Genomic DNA, 21,377 nt, shown 5'->3' with positions numbered 1-21,377 from the left:
GTTAATTTCTTGCTTATTACGGCACTAAAATTGCAAGTGATTATGGGCAGCACATCCCAAGAAGAAAACTAGTTAGAAAACAGGACGAAGTCCGCTTGCAAAGCGTAATTGTGGAGTAATCAATTATTTAACCCTCAAATTTGTGGTCCTTCATACTGAAGCGACCTATACATGCTGAGCCTTCAAGGCAGACGAAGCCTTTCTTCGTTTCACAGCTTTGTCTCGTTTCAAAAGCTGAGCAGTTCCACTCAGTCGGACAAGACCAACCACACATTTAGCCTTAGGCTTTGCAACGTTGTCGGGTTTCGCTTCTGCTGCAGAATCAAGGATGTTCATTGAGGGGCATATAGCATATTGGCGGCATAGCGGCTCTTAACCCAGCACCTCCATCACATGTGAATGGTGCAAACGGCGTCTGCGATAAGCAGGCTGAATGCATTGCACAGATGCGAACTCTTGGTTCCGCAGCGCCCACAAAAACTGCACAAAATTAGCGCAAGCAGGTTCGGCGGTAGTCGAAGAACGGCTGGTAGTAGCTCGCCACTGCGCTGATTTTTTTAAAGTTGACCCACCAAATTCACGCTGTAAAGCCACAGTAATAGCTCACGTTGTCAAACAGAACCCACAACGGTTAGAAATCCAAGACTGCGCGGACTAAAAACGAACAAGGAGCTTGCGGATGCTGCATTACAAAGGAACTCGGTACTATTGGCAGCGAGAAAAAAAGTGCTATGAGTAATAGAAAGGTACATTGTCTTTCTCATACTTGGCACCACACCCGCGAAGAGAAGGAATTGAAGAAGGATGAAGTACGCAAGGGAAGCGACAAAGAGCGGGCGTAGTCAACTACGGATAAGTACCAACCAGAGAAGATGAAGTGTCCCTGCTAAGGTGGCTGCACATCGCTCCACTGAAAAATCTCGCCATCCGCATAAATACGTTCCGTATAACAACAGAACTGACTTCGCACCATCTGAGGAAGCTCCCGAGGCTTATGCGCCGTCTGACTCGGTAGCAGTAAGCAAATGTCCTTCAGTCATCCCGGCAGCTGGACTGGGCTCCGAGGCTAGGCCTAGAGCCACCGGTGACGCGCTGGCAGAGGTGGCTTCTTAGGTGTCGGTCCCTGCTCCCGGTTCATCAGCGACAGCGCACATCCCGCCTTCTTCAGATGCACCTCAGCCCGTGAGCGATCTGCCCTCAGGGCGGAGCTCGGCAATGGCTGCCCAGCCTCCACTGGTGGATGGGGCTTCAACCGTGCAGCGTGAGGACGAGAGCTCTCCAATGTACCTGTATTCAGCACCTCCATCCATGCCACCGGCTTCCCGCAGTTCTCAAAAGCACCCATCAGGAGACACTGCACAGGATTCGTCTTCTGCCAACTGTAGCTCACAAGGCAAGCGTTCCTGCCCAGCGTATGCCAACCAGGTGGCTGTGCCGACTTCGGGATCGGTATCGTAAAAAGTGGCCATTAAAGCTCTGGCAGCCAAACGCCTGACAGACATTCCGAACAGGATTCTTCAGGCGAACCTGGACGCGTGTCTTGGGACCAAAGATTTACGTGGCTTGACGTCTAGAACGAAATCTAATACCATCGCTGTGTGGCTCTCGACTTTGGCTGCTGTCGAGCGTCTGCAAACGCTTAAGTGCATATCGAGTACAAGCGAGATCTCAGTGGCGGTCCAGGTGTACCTAGTAGAAGGTTAGGACCTACAACGCTGTGTTGTTTACAACGTCGACGTTGCCGAAGACCAGACGACCCTCCAGCGTGAGCTGTACTGTCCAACCCACCTTGTCATCCAAGCGCGGTATATGGGAAAGGGGTGCTCGTGCATCGTCACACTGCAGGGCCCACCAACTCTCCCAGAACGACTTTACTACTATGGATGTATTCTGCGGCCTCCCCCTTACAAACCGAGTGTTGTCTATTGCTACAGCTGTTTCAGACCTGGCCACATGCGCCGATCATGCCCTTTTGCAACGCAAAATAAGGCTCCGCGACAAGGCACACCGTCTTACAGGTGCGGACTTTGCAAGTCTGAAGACCGCGAGATCACCTCTCCAACTTGCCCAACAAAACACAAAGCAACTGAGAAGGTTCGGCGTGGGATCCGTAAGCACGTGCCTCCTAATGAAAAGAGCCACGATACAGACATCCAACAGGTTTGCGGCTCTTCACTGGGATGAAGACGACTAGCCGGAGCTTTCTGAACCCAATCCACCTGCAGCCCTTGCCCAACCGTCGTACAGCGCTAAAATGCGCAAGGATCGCCGTCGCCTTCAAGCTACACAAAAGCACAGCATATTGAAACCTCTGCGTGAGGACATGGCAGCAGTTGACGACCAAATTGCACGCCATTTAGCCGAGGTCTCTAAGCTACGGCAACGCCTTGAACTGCTTGATCGCCGTAGACAACGAGTGGAATCCCACTCCACGCCAATCAGTGCTGCAGCACCTTCGGTTACGTCCAGCCCTCATGCGTTTTCGCCGTCTCTACCAGGCCTTCTGCATAACTGCAGGATAACTCAACAACATCCCTCCTACGATTTATGGTAAACCAGTTATCTAACCTGACATCAGTTCTATTACAACGCTTGGAAGCTTAATCTAAAATGGCGAGTACACGTAGTTCTGGTGTGCTCCAATGGAACTGCAGAGGCCTCCCCACAAAGCTGGGAGAGCTCAAAACTCGACTTCGCATGACAAGCTTAAGGTGTAGGCTCTGCTACTGCAGGAGACCAATGCCTTGCCATCCATTCCGGGCTTTAATGGATACATGTCTTCTTCAATGAACGACCGTCGTGTGCGCATTGTTGCACCCCCCCCCCCCCGAGAAAGGAGGCGGTGTACGTTGATGCGCGTTTTCCTCAAGTTCGCCTCTCTCTAGAAAACTGATGCACCTCATATCAAGACGTAGTCGCAGTGGCTGTGAAGCTTCCCAAGGCAACTGCTGTGGTCGTGTCATACTATTTATGACCCGCCGGTGGAGCTCCCTCTAGCATTATTCTGGGGTGGTTATTAACGCTACAACGACAGCACCCAGGGTGGCCTGTTTTAGTCGGTGGTGACTTTAACGCCATTCATCCGGACTGAGGATACCCCACTTCAAGCCCCCGCGGTAGGCGTTTGCGGGACGCATTCGCGGATGCGCTGTTTCTTTTACTCAGCCATCCAGATTCAGCAACGCGGACTGTGCGCCATGCTCGCTGTCCTACATAGGCTCCGGACCTTACGTGCTGGTCAGGACTCGGGACTCCATCGTGGCACCTGGAGCCAGACTGCTGGGGTAGTGTCCACCATCCTATCACCGGTCTCCATCCATCAAGGGCTCGCAGATTACGCCGTAGGTGTTCATTTTCGCTCTCAGCGCAACACGAACGGGACACAAGACGAAGGACTAGCACAAACAGCGCCTGTTTGTGCTAGTCCTTAGTCTTGTGTCCCGTTCGTGTTGCGCTGAGAGCGTAAATGAACACGTACCAACTCGCCCAAATTTCCGCATTGCTGTACGCCGTAGGTGTTCTGTGGTCAATTGGGACACGTTTCGCACCACCGTCGAAGACATCTCTCTGCAATCATCTACACTACTTGTGGACTGCGTACAAACTGCGCTGAATAAGACTACTGCTGTCCCCTGGACGGGCGTGAATCGCCCTGCGCCGGATGTGGGTCTGCTTAACCTGTGGGCGGCTCGCCGACAAGCGGAGATGGCAGCTTCCCGAGACCCGACTTCTGCGCAAGCACGGACAAGGCTGAATCACCTTACTGCAAAGGCTCGCAGATATGAACGCAGCGGCCACAGCATGCTTCAAAGCTAACTTAGCTCCAGATGATTTCGCCAGAGAGTCAGCGCGGAAGTTTTTTCCCAAGTATGATGTGTTGCCTCCAAGGGTCATAGGAGCCCCCTTGATTGCCATTCCAGCATATGTCGATAAGCTCCATCTACAGCCGACGCCGAGAGAATTGCAAGCATATTTTCAATGCCCGAGTTGGTTGCAGCAATAGACGAGGCCCGTCGGAAGACTGCGCCCGGTCCGGACTCCACCATTAACAAGGTATGGATAGAAGGCGTCGTACCAGAAACCTGGAAATAGGCTATTGTGATACCCATACCAAAGACGGGGGAGCCGCCGACAGACCTCGGAAATTTCCGGCTTTTACCGCTTACGCCAACATTATGCAAGCCTACCGAAAAAATGCTTGCCACGCGACTGTCATGGTGGCTAGAGCACCATAGTTTCTACCATCCCGCCCAAACTGGCTTTCGTACGTCCATAGGTACCGTAGATGGACTGGCTGTCTTGGCGTCAGCAGTTCTGGCCTCAACTCGGAGCCACAATGTACGTACTGCACTGGTCATGGACGTTGAAAAGGCGTACGGTAATATCAGTCATGCTGTCATTCTGGAATTGCTTGACATGCTGCATTTCCCTGTTAGAGTGCGCAATTTTTTTAAATCCTTCCTTGAAGGCCGACACTTTGCCATACGCCTCGGTGGTGAGGCTGTCGGATCATTTGTGCCTCTTCGCGGCGTACCCCAGGCATCGGTGTTATCGCCAACATTATTTAATATTGCTTTTGTCCCCCTTGCTTGGCGCTTAGATGATGTCTCTGAGATTAAGTTCTCATTGTAGGCTGATGGTATAACGGTGTGGAGCACTCACAGTGACCTGATGGCTCAAGCAGCAGGCCTACAATCTGCAATGGATATTACGGCTACTTTTGCTTCTTCAATTGGTCTGCAGCTTTCAGTGAGCAAAACCATGTTCGTGTCAGTCGCCAACCGCTAGGGGCGCCGTAAACTGGCTGCAACACCAATTCGTTTCCATCTATCCGGAGCTCCAATTCAATAAAGTTCAACCTTAAAAATCTTGGGCTTGACAATACACGTGTCATGAACAGGTACTGCTTGGCTTTCTCGGGCTAAAAAGCAAGCAATTCAGGCGTTGGGTCTGATTAGACGCATTGCTCCTAAAACATGCGGAGCCCGCTCTCAGGTTGCACGACAGTTGGTGCGGGCGGTTGCGCAACCGAGCCTCGTTCACCAAGCCCAATCCAGCATTTGACGAGGGCTCAATGGGATCGTCTAGAAGCTGTTAATCGAGAGGCAATGAGGGTCATCACTTGCCTTCCCCGCATTACCCCGATAGTGGCGCTCGGGGTAAAGAACAGGCGCAGCTGAATACACTAGATGAGCTGGTGCGGCAACGACGCGATGCTCGCCGCTTAAAGTCAAGCCTTACACACACAACGTGTGCACTCAGGACATATGCTTCATCGCGCTCCATTCTACAGCCGCCCCCGCCAGTTCTTCCTCCTTGGCGTTTTGTGCAGGTAAGCGACAATAAGCCAACTGATCTAAGTCGGCCATCATCTACGCTCGCGGCATCGTCGTTTCGCGACCGAATTATAGAGCAAGACGCCAATCTGCCGCATGGCTCCATCGTTATGTACGTTGACGCAAGCCTTCAGGCCTGCGAAGCAACAACAGCAGTTTACTGTCCTTGCAAGCCTGCTCTGAACAAAACGTCAAGGTTTCGCCTTTCAGAACCTCCTTCCTCATGCTTGCGGTTCAAGAGGCACTTTACTCTGTGGCCGCCGTTACCATGCTACCCATAGCCCGCATTGTCATTCGCACCGACGCCCTTCAAGTCACACGCCTACTACGACTAGTCAGTCGCACCCCAGAAATCTGCCAAGACATCCATCGTCTAGCGGCACGCATCCCGCAACAAATCCGTACTGAGTGGGTCCCGCGTGACCTCCTGAGCGCACAAAGCCGCGCAGATTCTCCGACGCGCCTTTCGACCTCAACCTCGTCTTTGCCTCGAGTCCTCACTCTGGATGACACCACCATCCTTTTAACAAGAAAGGAACACCTCTGGCGCCGCACACGTGCTCTAATCTCTTCGTGTGCTGTAACGCTCCCCCGTGGTCTTACCCGCGCAGAGGAGGTTGCGCTTCAGAGGATACGGGTCGGGGTTTCCCTAACTCCAGCTGTGACACGCAAGTGGCCGCATTTCAAAGATTTATACCCCCGCCCGGGTGTCCAGTCTGCAAGAACAGAGACTGTGAGGCGGATATCCACCACCTGTCGCGGGACTGCCCGGCGCTGAAGCCGACGAGAATTCGGCACCTGGCATCAGTGGGACTCTCACCAGACAATCCGGATTGCTATATTGCCTGGACACAGGGTCCATATCATCTTTCACTTCATGATTTCATCAAATCAACCCACCTGTTTTCATTTATTTAAGCATCTTACTCATCTTTCACTTCATAGTTTTTATGCCCGGAGGCAATAAACGTCGCTTCAAAAAAATTACCAACCACAATCACTGGGTTTGCATAGCCCATGGACGACTTCTTGCATTTCGCCTGCATCAAAACGCGCCTGCTGCATGCCAGATGCACTGTCGCATCAGTGAGTTCATTACGGCATCGCCATGACAACTTAGCTACCGCGACAATCCTGAAGTAAAGAAAGGCTCAGGAGGAAGCATAATGGACGGTTTTGAAGCATACTGATAAAAGATTTTGTCAAAGGTGCCGCGTGACACCCTGAGGCGAATGTTATTCGCCATCAAATGTAATCGCTCTCGCGTGCCGCCGACTTTAGCACGCCCAGAGAGAGGAAAAACAGGGAACTCCTTCTCCAGGGCTTAGCTTGAGCAGGCCGCTCACATGGCTAAGTGCTCCGTGGTGAACTTTCTTTCCGCATGCCTGGAGCAAACTAAAGTATGCTGCTCTGCTGGTGTAGCTGGATGGCCGTGGTGGTGGCGGCATGACGTCAGCAAAGTCGTAGCCCTATACTTGATCTCAGCACTAGTTAATTCCAAGCTTTGTCTGCGTAGCTCACATTCTGCGTGTTTTGTTAACAGCATCCGAGTCTCAATTTGACTGCACAGAAGGGGCTGACAGCGATCGTGGCAGAAAGAAGAGTATCTCGTACTTCCTAACATGGTACTGTCCACTGCGTACATGCAAGCTAACATGCATCTTCAGCCTTCGCCTGTCCTGATATGCGCCATTGGTCGACACTGAAGTCTTCCACGTTAAAGAACCCCAAGTGGTCTAAATTTCCGGAGCCCTCCACTACGGCGTCTCTCATAGCCTTCGCTTTGGGGCGTTAAACTCCCATAAACCATAAACCATAAAAGGTGCCCTGAAGAGTTTTTTCCCCCTATAGAACTGCTTGGACAAGCCACAGAGAATAAACGCTTTCTGCTCGTCGTTAACACTTATTTAAAACAATTCAACATTTTTGTCTTGCACAAGTGCAAAATTTCGAGTGCCATTTGAAGTTTCTAATATGATAATGTACTCACAGTGGGGTTCGGAGTCACCAGCAGTGCACAGTTTAAGCGGCAGTGGCTCTGTGGACTTGAACGCCTCTCTACCTAAAACAATGCGGTCATAAAATACACGGTTATTCGATTCTATACGCAGCGCCTTATATATAAACCCCCAACCCATCTAGTCTAGTCTTCTTGACCTCTTACAAATTATGCTGTTGAATAATTTATTCTGGCATACGTGGAGCCTTTGGCAACATTTCATTGTTTCATTCGTTGATCTCCGTGTGTGGTAGCAATAAATATTTTCTTATTTTTTAGAGGCCTTGGAGAATTCAAGGGATGCACTGTGTGCGAGGTCATTGATTGGTTATTTCCCTCAGCCGTATAAGCAGTGCGGTTCAATCTCACAGCCCTTTCCCAAGAAAGCGAATAGCAATGAAGCTGCCCTTTCTTACTGCATGCTAACGCATCTCCGCGCGCTGTTCGTGAAACAAATAAAAAGCAGCAGATATTTGGGCTTGATTCAGAATTTCAACTTTGCCTTTTGTGGCTACACAAAGGGGTTGGTGCCGCAGCTGCAGCCATTTCCTGCGTGTGCCTAAAAATTAATTTCATATTTTAACTGTGCAGCATGTGCAGCGCGTTTCGTCTATCTGGGTGCTAAATACAACGCAACAGTATAGAGTGAGTGAGTGAATAAACTTTATTGCTCTAATAAAGGAGTCTTGCTGCTTGCCCGAAGATTGCTGATGTCTGCCAGGCTGAGCGTGGTTCGCGCCCCTAGTCCAAGGCGTTACTGTCTCTGATCATCCGGCATGCGTGGCTCAATAGGTCTCTATGGGCCTTGAGCTGCCTGCTGGTTAGCCGGTCCTCCCACTGCTCCGCATTTGGCTCTTTGTTACCTCGGAAAAATACATTGTGTATGCATTCCCATGTGATATGATACAGCGTGGGGGTTGCCCCACACCGTGGACATGTATCCCTATACTGCTCCGGATACATCACATGCAGAATGTGAAGGTTGTGGAAGGCTCCTGTTTGGAGTCTTCTCCAACATGTCGCTTCATATTGTGTTAGCAGAGGATGTGGCTGGGGATATTTGCGTTTTCTGCCTTTAATGAGGTTGAGGATAGCTGCGTACGTGAGCTCTACTGTTATCTCCGGGCCGTCCCAGGCGTTTGACGAACCAGCTCGGAAATTAAGCTCGCGAGCTTGTCCGCCTTCAGATTGCCTTCGACTCCGGCGTGTCCCTGTGCCCAGTAGATCCTATGTTGGATCTTTTCGTTGGTTCGCTACGTTTTCAGGAGAATCCTTAGTGCTTTCTTGTTCATTCTTCCTAGCATGTAGTGTCTGCACTCTTCTTGGGAATCTGTTATGATTGTGAGAGATTTGTTGGTGCGATAACCCTCTGCCGCCGCTAGAGCTACGGCGATCTCCTCTGCCTCAGTTATTGTCCCATCTCTCGTGGATGCGCCGCTGATGAGGCCACCCGCCATTGTTGTGACAACCGATACAGTTTTCTTGATGATTTGGCTACGAGTCCACGGGTAGAGAGTGGCCTCAGTGTAGACTACCTGATCTTGTGTGGCTATCTTCGCCTCTACATATTAAGCCCTTACCTGTCTTCTGGCTGCGCGTAGACTTGGATCCATAATCCTGTGTATAGAGCTAACCTGGTAGGTTCGCCGTATTTCGTCTGGCATGTTTGCCGATCTATTCTCTATGTCCAGGACACCCTTATAGTTTAGCCTTCTTAGGAGGGTCGTCCCTGTTTCCGAGTTCCTTAGCCTTTGTATCTGTAACATGATTTGTGCCCTGCTTAACTCGTCGAACGTGTTGTGCATCCCCTGTTCTGCCAGCTTGTCGTTCGACGTGTTTCTGGGTAACCCCAAAGCTGTCTTGTAGGCTCCTTTCATTAGGACCTCTGCCTGATTTGCTTCACTTTTCAGCATGCTGTGATATGGAAGTGAGTAAGTTATTCTGCAGATGACTAGACTGTTCACCAGCTTTATAGAAAAAAGATATTTCTTCGCATCGCGATGAGAATATATTAAATATATTTGGAAAAGCATAGTATGGTATACCGCAGGATAGTGCTTCTTATCATTTCTTTGTCAGAGTTTTCATTATTCTAAAATATATATTTTTTTCATGCCGGCCGCACACTGATTTATTTGACGTGAAAAAATATCAGAAAGTTAGGACAGCGTTTACCATACTAATCAGTAGTTTTTCTGTGACTGAATTCGTAGTGGAACTTGGAGAAAATGCTGGAGTTACCTGCGTAAAACATTGGTGGGGGTAACCGCCACCCTCCTAAAACACCACAATGCCACCAATCCACCTACCTTTCCAGTCCACAAGCCTTCCATCCAATAGAAGGCTACGTAAAAGTGGAACGAGGAATTGACATCGAAATTTACTTAAAAGCGGTGGCTATAAAGCTATCTGCCCTCTAGAATGAAAAATCATGAGAATAATATTAGTATTGTTCATTTCCAGTACACAAATGCAAATGCGGTCCTACCGAACATTCAAAAGGCTTGAGTGGCAGCGCCCGGCAGCAAGTGACACAAAAGGCACATACTGTCGCCAAAACGCAGACGCCTCAGCAGAAACGATCAAGAAAAGACAAAAAAGCCACTTACCCATTGCTTTCTTACCAATTGGATACTGCTTGCGGACAATGTAAAAAACATTTTTTCAGCCGAAATTGTTCGCTGTGGACAACATACCTGGTGCGGAAGGTCTGAACAAGAAAGTTTAATTTTGAGCCGGAATTTTTCTCTGCGGACAATACCCCGGCTGCGGATTATAATCCCGAAATTACGGTATCTAAGAGATCACAGAGTTCATCACTTACTTTCTGCGTGCAGCAGCCCTTCATGAAATTCAATCTGACTACAGGAGAACACGTCTTGAGCTTGAATAAAACCGGCCATTAACAAGGAAATGTATATATATATATATATAACAAGCGCCAGTGACGGTAAAATCGAGACGGCATGATAGTTTTCGCTTTTCTTTCTCGCTCCGTCCTTATACAGAAGGATGACCAGCGCATTCTTCAAGCCGTCTGGTACCTTATGCGTGGAAGTAATATCTTTAAAAATGGCGACCAAAACGGGCGTTATTCGTACAAAGTGTCTGCTTAATAAATCAACGTAAATGCCATCACTTCCAGAAGACTTCCACTTACTAAGGACGGAAAGAATACAGTGAAAATCGTCTTCCATGGCAGGCGACAAAAATGCTGACTCAAGCACTGATTCCATGTTTTGAGCCAGTTGACTGCGCACAGGTGAATGAACAGCCTGTCCAGGAGCCGAAAAAATAGATTTGAACGCAGCTGCAATTGTGAGTGAAAACTCACTGAAGTAGCGGAAAATGATCTTCCATGCGTTCGTATACGTGCACAACCTGGTATGCGATTGACAACTTCCGACGACTTCGCTGGATTCTTTTTCGATGACACACAACTTGCCTGAAAAAAAAAACGCTGTTGGTTTAGCATTCCGAAGCACGAAATAATGTGTGAAAGTGCAGTTGTTTGCATGTGGACACCACGGCCACGTACCTGAAAGCGCGATTAGAATGACCACTTACCCACGGAGCCAGCTATGCCTGTCCAACTTTTTCATCGTCAATGCCAATTTACCCAATGTATGCCGGCGGCATATGCTTCAGTGCCGTGTTTCTGTCATAGCGTTGTCCACGCCAACGCTTGCAGCACAAATATCTCTAACACTGGGGCCTCTTTGATTAACCACCTCTGGCTGCCCGCTGGCTTCCAGCGGGCTGGCAGAGCGCTGAGCCAGGCGCTCGATTTTCTTGGGCTGCTCCGCGCAGTTCAGGTGGCAGTCCAGAACGCATTTCTTTTTTTTTTTTTTGACTGGGCGGTCTCGGGCTGCCAGCGGGAAGCCACACTCACCAGGACGATTTTTTGCTGGCAACTCTCGGGCAACTAGCAGTCGGTGGGGAGGTGGGGAGGACCGCGGTTCTTCATGCGATGTTTTGCGCTATGCAGGCGCTTGTTTCGACAAGACCACGGTGCATATCGTCTGTGTCACCTTCAATGCCGCTTTTTGCGGTAGCTCCCCCTGTTTATCTATTTGTTTTGCATAGGTACGTGTGTGATCGCAGTTCGGACATCTCATCACCTCGCAAGCACAAATGCTATCTTCATATTACGATTACATATTTCTGATTCACGAAATATTTGGCATCTTAATTTCGTGCGCCCGGCTGATATTGCGATGGTGTTCAAGGCCTTTCACGAGTGCGGCCGCAGATTCCAGCTCTCAGTACGCGTTCAGACGCGCGCATATGCTGACCGTGTTTGGCGAGGTGTTAGTTGAGCGCTATACAAGAGCCTATGGTCTGCATTACGTTCTGCACAATGGAAAGGCGGATATACTGTGTGAAACGCTGGATTGATTGAAACATGTCTTTTATTAAAAGCCCTCACGAGCATATTGCTCCAGGCATCTCGGCAGGCAAATATGTGGCCTCACAGTTGTCACGGCAGCCGACCGCCGCGAGTGCTGATTCTGTCGTCTCCAAATGTCGTGCACCTTGATGCTCGGGCTTTCTGCCACAAATGGTTAAAATATCTGAAAAGTACCGAACGCGTGCATTATCTCGCGTTTGGCTCATGAAAGACAAAATGCAGAGTATCCCAGCGCGGATCATTATCAAGCACACGCGGTACGTGAGGCCCAGACACGCAAGGCCGGATTGTAGCGCCTTTCGTTCGAGTGCCAGACCTATAGGGTAAACCTGTAGCATTGCAGATACGAAGCCCAGCTAAATTCGCACAGTTCATCCGCTTGTTCTAGATGAACGTTCAACGAGCTGATATGCTTTTTTATCGAGAATAAATGCGTGATTCGTTGCCGCCAGCAGAAGCCGGCGGCCGACATACTACACTTGAACGAAACGTGTCCCGGTTCTTTTCTTATTTTAGCCCTCAAGACGAAGTTCACGAACGCATAAATCGCCACAACCACAGCCGGTTCAATCACCACGCGAGGTGGGTTGTCTGCGGTCTTACCAGTCATACTTTTTGCGTAATAAACAAACACGAAAATGCGAGAGTACAGCGTGTCGTTTGATGAGCAACACAGGGGCAGTTTTTCCCTCCGATGTGGTGTCGACTGAAAGACGTTAGATTTTGATTGCTCGACCCATCTGAGAATTTCTCGAAGCTTACACGGCACACAGTGCACCGAAGGCATACACTCGCGTAGTGGTCACTGATGCGTACGGGTGCGAGCACGATCAGTTCCTTGTTCTGCAGTCTGCGGCAGCCCTCGATAACTTCAGGTCTTCGTTTTTACAAACTCAACCAGTCTATCAGTACGCGTGCGTAGTGATCAGACGCAGCACAACGTGAAGTTACGGAGAGAATCTGCCCTCCGCGATTCGTGAGTGGCTTGCCGCCGTGATTGCCAGCGGCTGGTTCCGGTGGCTTCCAAACCATGTGGCCTTGATGTGCTTTCCTTAGAGGGACTACCTTTCTCGCAGCCAGTGGACTGCCCAAGTGCGGTAAATCGAAGGAGCCCACTATCATACCATAGCTCGAAGCGCGAATATCAGTTTGAGAGTAGTATAAGTTGCTGAAGAGGACCACGTTCAATGCACAACGCGAGAGTGTGTTGTAGTCTAACACGAGTCTTGTTTGGCAGCGGCAATTTCCTTTTGCTGTCGCGCAGTGGCCAACGAGGCTAATGTGTTTGCGTCGCCACGGGCTGAAATCTGAGCTATGGATATTTATTTTTGTTTGCTTCTTTTGCTTGGCCCAAACCCACAAACATTGAGAACAACTTGGCGAAAACCCACAAACATCATAACATCTTGCTTGGCGTTTAACCATCGGAATACTGGTTTCTCATCAATATTTGCGCCTTTCTTTTGGAAGCAATGTGTTAGCCCTGTCACGGGCTAATCTATAGGTGCCTTCAATTCAGTATTATTTGGCAAGCGCCTATGTCAAGCCTAAGCCAGTTCCATCTCTGCAATCGCCGACAGTACTGCGTTAGTAATCTATAGACAACCAGTCTCTCTTCGTTTCTTGATTACCATTTGATTAGAAGATGAAAAATGAGTGACCATTTCTACAAACGATACATCAATAGAGCTTTCGGAAGTATTAGTGAAGAATGGATCCCAGTCGTAAGCCGCCGCGGTGGCTCAGTAGTTATGAAGCTTGGCTGCTGACCCGAAAGACGCGGGTTCGATCCCGGCCGCGGCGGTGGACTTTCAATGGAGGCGAAATTCTAGAAGCCCGTGTACTGTGCTACGTCAGTCCACATTAAAGAACCCGAGGTGGTTGAAATTTCCGGAGTCCATCACTACGGCGTCCCAAACCAAACCAGATCGCGGTCGTACTTTTTCATGGCAGCGTCAAAGCGACATCGGTGGACCACTTCCACAGTGTCAAAATTATATATCATTGCCCCAAGCCCGGCTTCTGATAAAACACTGCGACCAACAAAGAAATGCTTTGCAATTTATTTCTCAACCATAAAAGAAGTGAATGAACGCTGTTTAAGGCGAATGCCAACGTGGTAAAGGCAAGACGACTTAATAGGTTGATGTACTCTCAATGCCTGCATCGGCAAGAGTGTTTAGATGTCAACAATCAATTGTATTTTTTTCGTTTTTCGTTCTTAAAACGTCTTTATTGACGTCAGCTATGATAAAAATGCCACCATGCGGAAACTTAGCCTCGCTCAGTTTTTCGATGAAAGAGCCTGTACTTTGTCTGGGTGGCCGATAACTTGCAATCAAGGTAATGTAAAGAGGTCCACTGTGAATGCAGACAGCCAGTGAATCAGCGGTAATCAAAACGACAGAATGAGTTGGCGAAATGCACCTTTTTTAACAAAAATCGCTATTGCGCCCCTAGTCCACAGTCAATCACGAATACAGGAAAATCTATTATATCCTGGTAACGAAAATGGCTGCGAAAGGTATTGTGAAATATTTACATGCGTGAAAACAAAAACGCCTATGTAATCCTCTAATACATCTAACCCCAAGCAGAATTCATCGCAGTGCTTCCGTAAGCTTCTGATGTTTACATTAATAACAGTAACACAACAATTAGTGGCAGTAAGGAATGAGTCTTGAAGGGTGGGAAAATATCGTAACAAAAGGAAACCAGGAGACAAAAATTTCGCGAACTGACTGGAAAAAAAACAGCCTAAGTCAACTTAGTTACATCCGACAAATTACTTACACGAATAGATGAGTCGTGTTCCTTCTTACGCACGTAAATGCTGCCCTTGTTCACCCACACACAAATTTGTATTTTTTTCTTGGCCGCCGCGCGCGATGCCCAGAAAATTTTTCTTTTGTTAGGTTCTCAGCCTGTTGATTGCTTTTGGGCAAGGTTCGTAGTTTTGATCTTGAAATTAGTATGTTATTTCGAGTGCTGACCGCTGAAAAACTTAGAAGCACTAGAGAAGGACCTTTGCTATCTGGTGCAGCCGATGCACTGCAACCACTTGTTCGGTTGAGGAGTCCATTTTAAGATCTCACATATACTTCAAGATTTCCATAAAGTTATCGTTTCTTTTTTTGAGAAGACGATATATCTTTGGCTACGAAAACCTGCTACATTACTCAAATTCATTCAAGTCAGACAGCAGTTTTAGGATAGTTGAGGCTTGCGAAGTAAAGCTGAGATTTGGGCGAGTTGGTAAGTATTCATGATGCTTACCAATGCGCAAAGTATTTCACATTCATAACCTGAGAGAAAATTGCATCAGCAATCCTTCTGTGACATAAGTGACAAGGAAATTTAATATCTTCACTTGCACATGGCGTAGGTTGTTTACAATTTTGTTGTTTTTCCTGCGTTATTTTTACGCTCACTTTATATTGTCCCAAATGGGTTGCACAATCAAAAGGATAGACACATTCCGCAAGAAATAAAGCAGTGTCCCAACTGCAAAAAGAGCACGCGCGTCTCACTTAATTTTCTTCAAGGCACCGCCCGGGGACACCTAGCGGCATTATTCCCCCTCCCCATCAAAAAAAAAAAAAGGAAGCAAGTACGTGCGCGCACATGGAGCGTGCGAGGTGCCCGTTACTGCGTAAAGTACGGCTTCATAAGCATTACGTGCAAGACCTCAGGGCTGCGGTTAACGGCGCGAACTGGGCAGAGTGCCACCGGGGAGGACTTCATACGTGACATCCGTGATGCGTCGCAGCACTGTGTAGGGTCCAAAGTAGCGGCTCAGAAGCTTCTCCTACACGCCGGGCCAACGTACCGGGGTCCATACCCACACTTTGCCATCGGGGTGTCACTCGACGTGGCGATGTCGTTGGTTGTAGCGTTCTGCATCTGTTGCCTGCTGCCGGCGGATGTGCATACGGACCAGTTGGCGGGCTTCCTCTGCGTGCCGGGTATTTTCCTCGGCGTCTGGCGTGAGCCCCTGGTCGTCAGGGGGGCACTGAGGCATGGCATCGAGCATCGTTTGGACATCACGCCTGTAGACGAGGCGAAACGGCGTAAATAGAGTTGTTTCCTTAATCGCCGTGTTGTAGGCAAACGTCACATATGGGAGGATCTCGTCCCAAGCCTTGTGCGGTACGTCGACGTATATTGCGAGCATGTCCGCTAAGGTTTTGTTGAGGCGCTCCGTGAGCCCGTTTGATTACGGGTGGTATGCAGTAGTCTTGCGGTGGTTCGTGCGACTTATCTGGAACACCTCGTGCATGAGCTGCGCTGTGAACGCGGAGCCACTATCGGTGATGACAGAGGACGGGGCGCCATGTCGTAAAACAATGTGGTGTATGGAGAAGCGCGCGATTTCATAGGATGAACTGCGCGGCACCGCCTGGGTTTCTGCATAGCGCCTCAAATAATCAGTCGCTAATATAATCCACTTATTGCCAGAAGACGACACAGAGAATGGGCCCAGAAGATGAATGCCGACTTGGTCAAAAGTGCGAGGTGGCGCAATTGGTTGGAGCAAACCTGCGGGCTTGAGCGGTGGTGACTTACGACGCTGGCACTCACGGCAACCTCTGACGTAGCGGTGTGTGGTCTTTGCAAGTTTAGCCAATAGAAGCCCTGACGCACTCCAGCGAGCGTGCATGCAGATCCCAAGTGGCCAGAGGTGGGCTCATCATCACACGCCGAAAGGATGTCGTCGCGGAGGTCTGATGGCACGATTAGGAGCTATGGCCGGTCGCCGTTGATGGAGTTTTTTTTTTTTGAAAAACACCCCATTGCGAATGCAAAAAGAGGACAAGTGGCGGGAAAAGTGCCGAGGTACGTTGGAAGCATGGCCCTCCAGTTGATCCACGACAGACCGCAGGTTAGCTTCGGCACGCTGCTTTGCCACTAAGTCCGAACTGCTGTTCACACCTAGGAAACGAGTGTCATCCTCTGCGCTGTCATTAACTTGCTCGACGGGCGCGCGTGAGAGCATGTCGGCGTCTTCGTGTTTGCGTCCGGACTTATAGGCAATTGTGTAATCAAATTCTTGAATTCTTGAAGGCGAAGGCTCCAGCATGCTAGGCGGCCTGATGGGTCCAGGAGATTGGTAAGCCAGCACAAAGAATGGTGGTCAGTGACCACTTTAAAATGACGACCAAAGATATAAAGCCGAAATTTCATCGTGGCCCAGACGACAGCGAAGCACTGCTTTTCCGAGGTGGAGTAGATAATTTCGGTGCGTGAGAGTGTGCGACTCGCATACGGAATCACACGTTCCACGCCTTCTTGATGTTGAACGAGGACGCCACCTAACCCGATGTTGCTAGCGTCGGTGTGTATCTCGGTAGCAGCCTCCTCATCGGAGTGAGCCAGCACGGGGGTAGTTGCAGACGCTGACGCAGCTCTCTGAAAGCAGCCTGTTGCTCGGCAGTCCAGACGAACGGTGTATCGTCACGTGTTAAACGAGTGAGGGGCTCAGCGATCTTGTAGAAGTCGGCGATAAAACGGCGGTAGTACGCCCACAAACCCAAGAAGCGCTTAAGCGTTTTCTTTGTAGTAGGACGTGGATACTTGGCTATGGCGGCAGTTTTCTCGGGATCGGGTCGTATGCCATCGGCGCTCACAACATGGCCGAGATACTTGAGCTCTTGGTAGCCAAAGTGGCATTTCTCGGTTTTAAGTGTCAAGTCGGCCAATCGCAGGCCGTACAACACGGTCTGCAGGCGTTCGAGGTGATGGTCGAAGGTTTCTGAAAACACAACCACGTCATCTAGATAAACTAAACAGGTTGGCCATTTGAGGCCAGCCAGGACAGTATCCATCATGCGCTGAAACGTCGCTGGCGCAGAGCAAAGGCTGAAGGGCAACACCTTAAATTTATATAGGCCGTCGGCTATGACGAAGGCCGCTTTTTTGCGGTCACGTTCATCAACCTCAATCTTCCAATATCCGGTCTTGAGGTCTATCGAAGAAAAATACTTGACGTGGCGAAGTCTGTCGAGCGAGTCGTCGATGCGGGGCAGCGGGTAGACGTCCTTTTTCGTGATGGCGTTCAGCTTGCGGTAACCCACGCAAAAGCGCAGTGTCCCATCCTTCTTAACAAGCACGACGGGCGACGACCACGGGCTCTTAGAGGGCTGAATAATGGCGTCTGTAAGCATCTCCTTCACCTGCGTTTGGACAGCGTCGCGTTCCTTCGGGGAAATGCGGTACGGCTGTTGTCGTATGGGGCGATCGTCATCGGAAGTGATGATCCGATGCTACGTGATTGTCGTTTGCCGCACTTTCGAGGAGGATGCGAAGCAGGTTTTGTATTGGCGCAGTAGGGCGTGGAGGTCGCGCTGTTGAGTCGCTGAGAGCCCGGAGCTAATATCGCTACTATCCAGGGACATGTCCGGACGGTCCATAGCCTCGGACGCAACGCACCCAGTAACATCGGCCAATTGGTCGGCCTACGCGACGGCAGTAGCTCGGAAAATGTGACGAGGTTCGTTCGTAAAATTAGTAATCAGGAATTCCGACCGATGGTTACGGAGGTGGACAACACTTCGGGCCGCGCAAATGCCATGTGTCAGCAGCAAGGAAAGGTTGCCTTCTGCGAGTGCAGTTCCATCACGTAGCCGATCATCGCATTCGACGCTTGCAAAAACACTGGAGCACGGCGGGATCAAGACACATTCAGTGGAAATACGACGGGCGGAGCTGCGTTGCCGAACGTCGGACGGGTCGTCGGCTTTCGCTGTCGAAAACGAAACGGTTCTGTGCGGCAGGTCAATAACAGCACCATTCTCATGGAGAAAACCTACGCACAAAATCAGGCCACGATAACAGTCGCGGAGCACAAGGCAGCTAACTATGAACGTCGAGTCGCTGATCTGGACCCTAGCCGTGCACTGTCCAAGCGGAGTAATGATCTGGCCCCCGCTGTCCGGATCTGTACGCCAGAGCAAGGAGATGTAACTTTCTTTAGAAGCGCTGCCAATTTGCCACTGATAATTGAAAGCTCCGCTCCTGTGTCTACCATCGAGAAGCACGGGTAGGTCGAGGGAGAAGCGGTCCTTTAGTTCAGCTGCTGTCGTCGACGTTGTCAAAGCTCTTTCATCGGGTGCCTGCGTCGTCTGCATCATCAGGGGGTCTTTACAGCGTCCATATCCAGCGACCACGCCCCCGGAGGTCGCTGTCCTCAGTTTTCCCGGCAAGGGCTGGGCGAGCGGTGTGCCGTCGCTCGCCAGGAGTTCTGCGCATTCGGTGAAAACGATGGACGGCGAGGTGACGGTGATCGGGACTGACGGCGCGCCATGGACCACTGCGGTTACTGGGTCAGGTACTCTTCAATCTCAAGAGGCCGTTGGCTAAACCGGGACATTGGCGCATCGAAAAAAAACCCGGCAGGCCAAGCTCTCGATATGGGCACCGGCGGAACAGGTGACCGGGCTCCCCACAGTGGAAGCACAAACGCCCGCGGTCAGGTCCAAACCAGACGTCCGCTCTACGCAGGGATCCCCGATCACTCGGGATGCGATGCTGCCCTGGCTGCACGCAGGGTAGCAGGACGTCGTGATGGTTGGGAAAAACTGCCGCTGGACTTGGGGCAGGGCGTCGCAGCGCGTCAGCGTATGTCGGACGGCAGTAGTCTGTCGGGGTAGGCTGTGGTTTGGCGTGTAGTAACGGAGCCTTATAGCTTGCTGCACCTCTTCACGGATAACGCTCATAAGAGAGCTGGCCGCTGGCTGTGACATACCACAAATCTTCTCTAGCTCCTCACGGACAACAGCGCGGATTATGTCGCGGAGAAATACGGTATTTCTGTAGAAAACCAGGAGGGACTTCGTAACAGAAGCAGCAAGGACTGGCCGGTCGTACGCGGTGGAACGCTGCCGGAGGACCTGCTCCATCGTGGCTGCCTCCGCTATAAGCTCGGCAACAGTGCTGAAGGGGCAGCGCACGAGGCCGGCGCAAAGCTGTTATTTAACACCACGCATTAGGTGCCGCAGCTTTTTGGCTTCCGACATAGCTGGGTCTAACCATTCGGAAGACCCGCGTCATGTCTGCGACGTGCATGGTAACCGTTTTGTTGGGCATTTGCATACGGGACTGCAAGGCTCGTTCAGCTCGCTCCCGACGATCAGCGCTGACACACGCGGCGGGCATTTGACGTCGGAACTCAGGTCATGATGAAAGAGCGTCCTCACGGTTTTCGTACCACGTGCGAGCGCCGTCCTCCAAGCTGAAGAAAACGTTCCTCAGCTCGGCGGCGTCATCCGAATGGCTAAATGCGGCGACACGTTCAAACTGGAGAAGCCAATCTTCCTCGTCCTCCAGTTCAGTCCCGTGGAAGGACTTTGGTAGACGTGGGTTCTGGAGCACCGAGTGGCCTAACCACAGGAGGCAGTCGGCCAGGCGGCGAGGTTGTCTCCAATAGCCCATGCCCAGGGGCAGTCCAAAATTTCGGCTGCTGACCCGGTGCACTAGCCTGTCGAAAGGTAGAGGTCTGGGGTCCTCGGTGTTTGGAGGGGTGTGCCACATATTCCAGAGCGATTTACCCAGCGCACTCCAACACAAAAATGTCACAAATGGGATGCCGAATCAAAAGGATAGGCACAGCTGCAAGGAATCAAGCAGTGTCCCAGCTGCAAAAAGAGCACGCGCGTCTCACTTCTTTTTCCTGGAGGCGCCTCCCGGGGACACCTGGCGGCAATATTACCACTTTTCTTTCTTCAAAAAACTTAGTTGCTAGTCAGCGCTTGTCTTGCCTCTGTCCCGCCTTTGTTTCGCTGTTCACCCACCATGAATGCTTGTGAAGTGACGCAAGCCACAATCATCTGCATCTGAGGCACCAAAGCATTGCAGCTATTCGTACTTTCTGGAAAGGCCGTGTAGAGGAAACTGGGCATCATTCACCACAGTTTTCGGGGTTTAATCTGAGGCTTCAAGGTAAGAAGTTCATCTACCTTGAGATTTATGGAGGAAATAGTGTCTACTTGTTCTGTGTCTAATTGAAAAATATGCACTCTGTATTAAAATGGCAACCAGTTGCGCACAAGCACTGTCAGAATCTGCGTGAGAAGCAGTCCATGAATGGCGTTGCTTGTATCGCTATTTTTGGCGTATTTCTCGCGTTGAGACGGAAGTAGCACATGCCATCCGAGAATAAATATGGGCCAAAAAATAACGGCGCGAGTAACTACAACACTTCAGACTTGGGATGTCAGCATCAAAGGGCTTCGCTCACCATACCCTCCCTCGGAGCACGCTCTCCACAACACTTTCAACCCAGCGCCATTCTCCACCCAGCTTCCTAGCTGCCTCTAATCACCCAGCAAAAGCACTCATTAAAGTAACAACATTAAATTATTCTTCAAAGATCAGTCCTAATCGTCCTCGAAATATTTGGTCGACTTCTTTGCGTCGCGAAATTTCCGCCTCTAGTTTATGATGCGGATTTTTTCACACCAGATAACATGTAGGAAAAGCATTATTTTTCGATACCTGTTTACGATCATTAGGACTTCTCAAGTCTGCCCAGGGACAGACAGACATCAAACAGAACATGGCACCTGTTTCAAACTTTCCAATCCGGCAATCCATGACTCGTAACATCAGAAAGATTGCCTCGTGTAACTAGAAC

This window comes from Amblyomma americanum, chromosome 5 (genome assembly GCF_052857255.1).
Source record: "Amblyomma americanum isolate KBUSLIRL-KWMA chromosome 5, ASM5285725v1, whole genome shotgun sequence".
Lineage (NCBI taxonomy): Eukaryota > Metazoa > Arthropoda > Arachnida > Ixodida > Ixodidae > Amblyomma > Amblyomma americanum.
The sequence above is the reverse complement of the archived record's forward strand: the minus strand, read 5'-3'. Positions refer to the sequence as shown.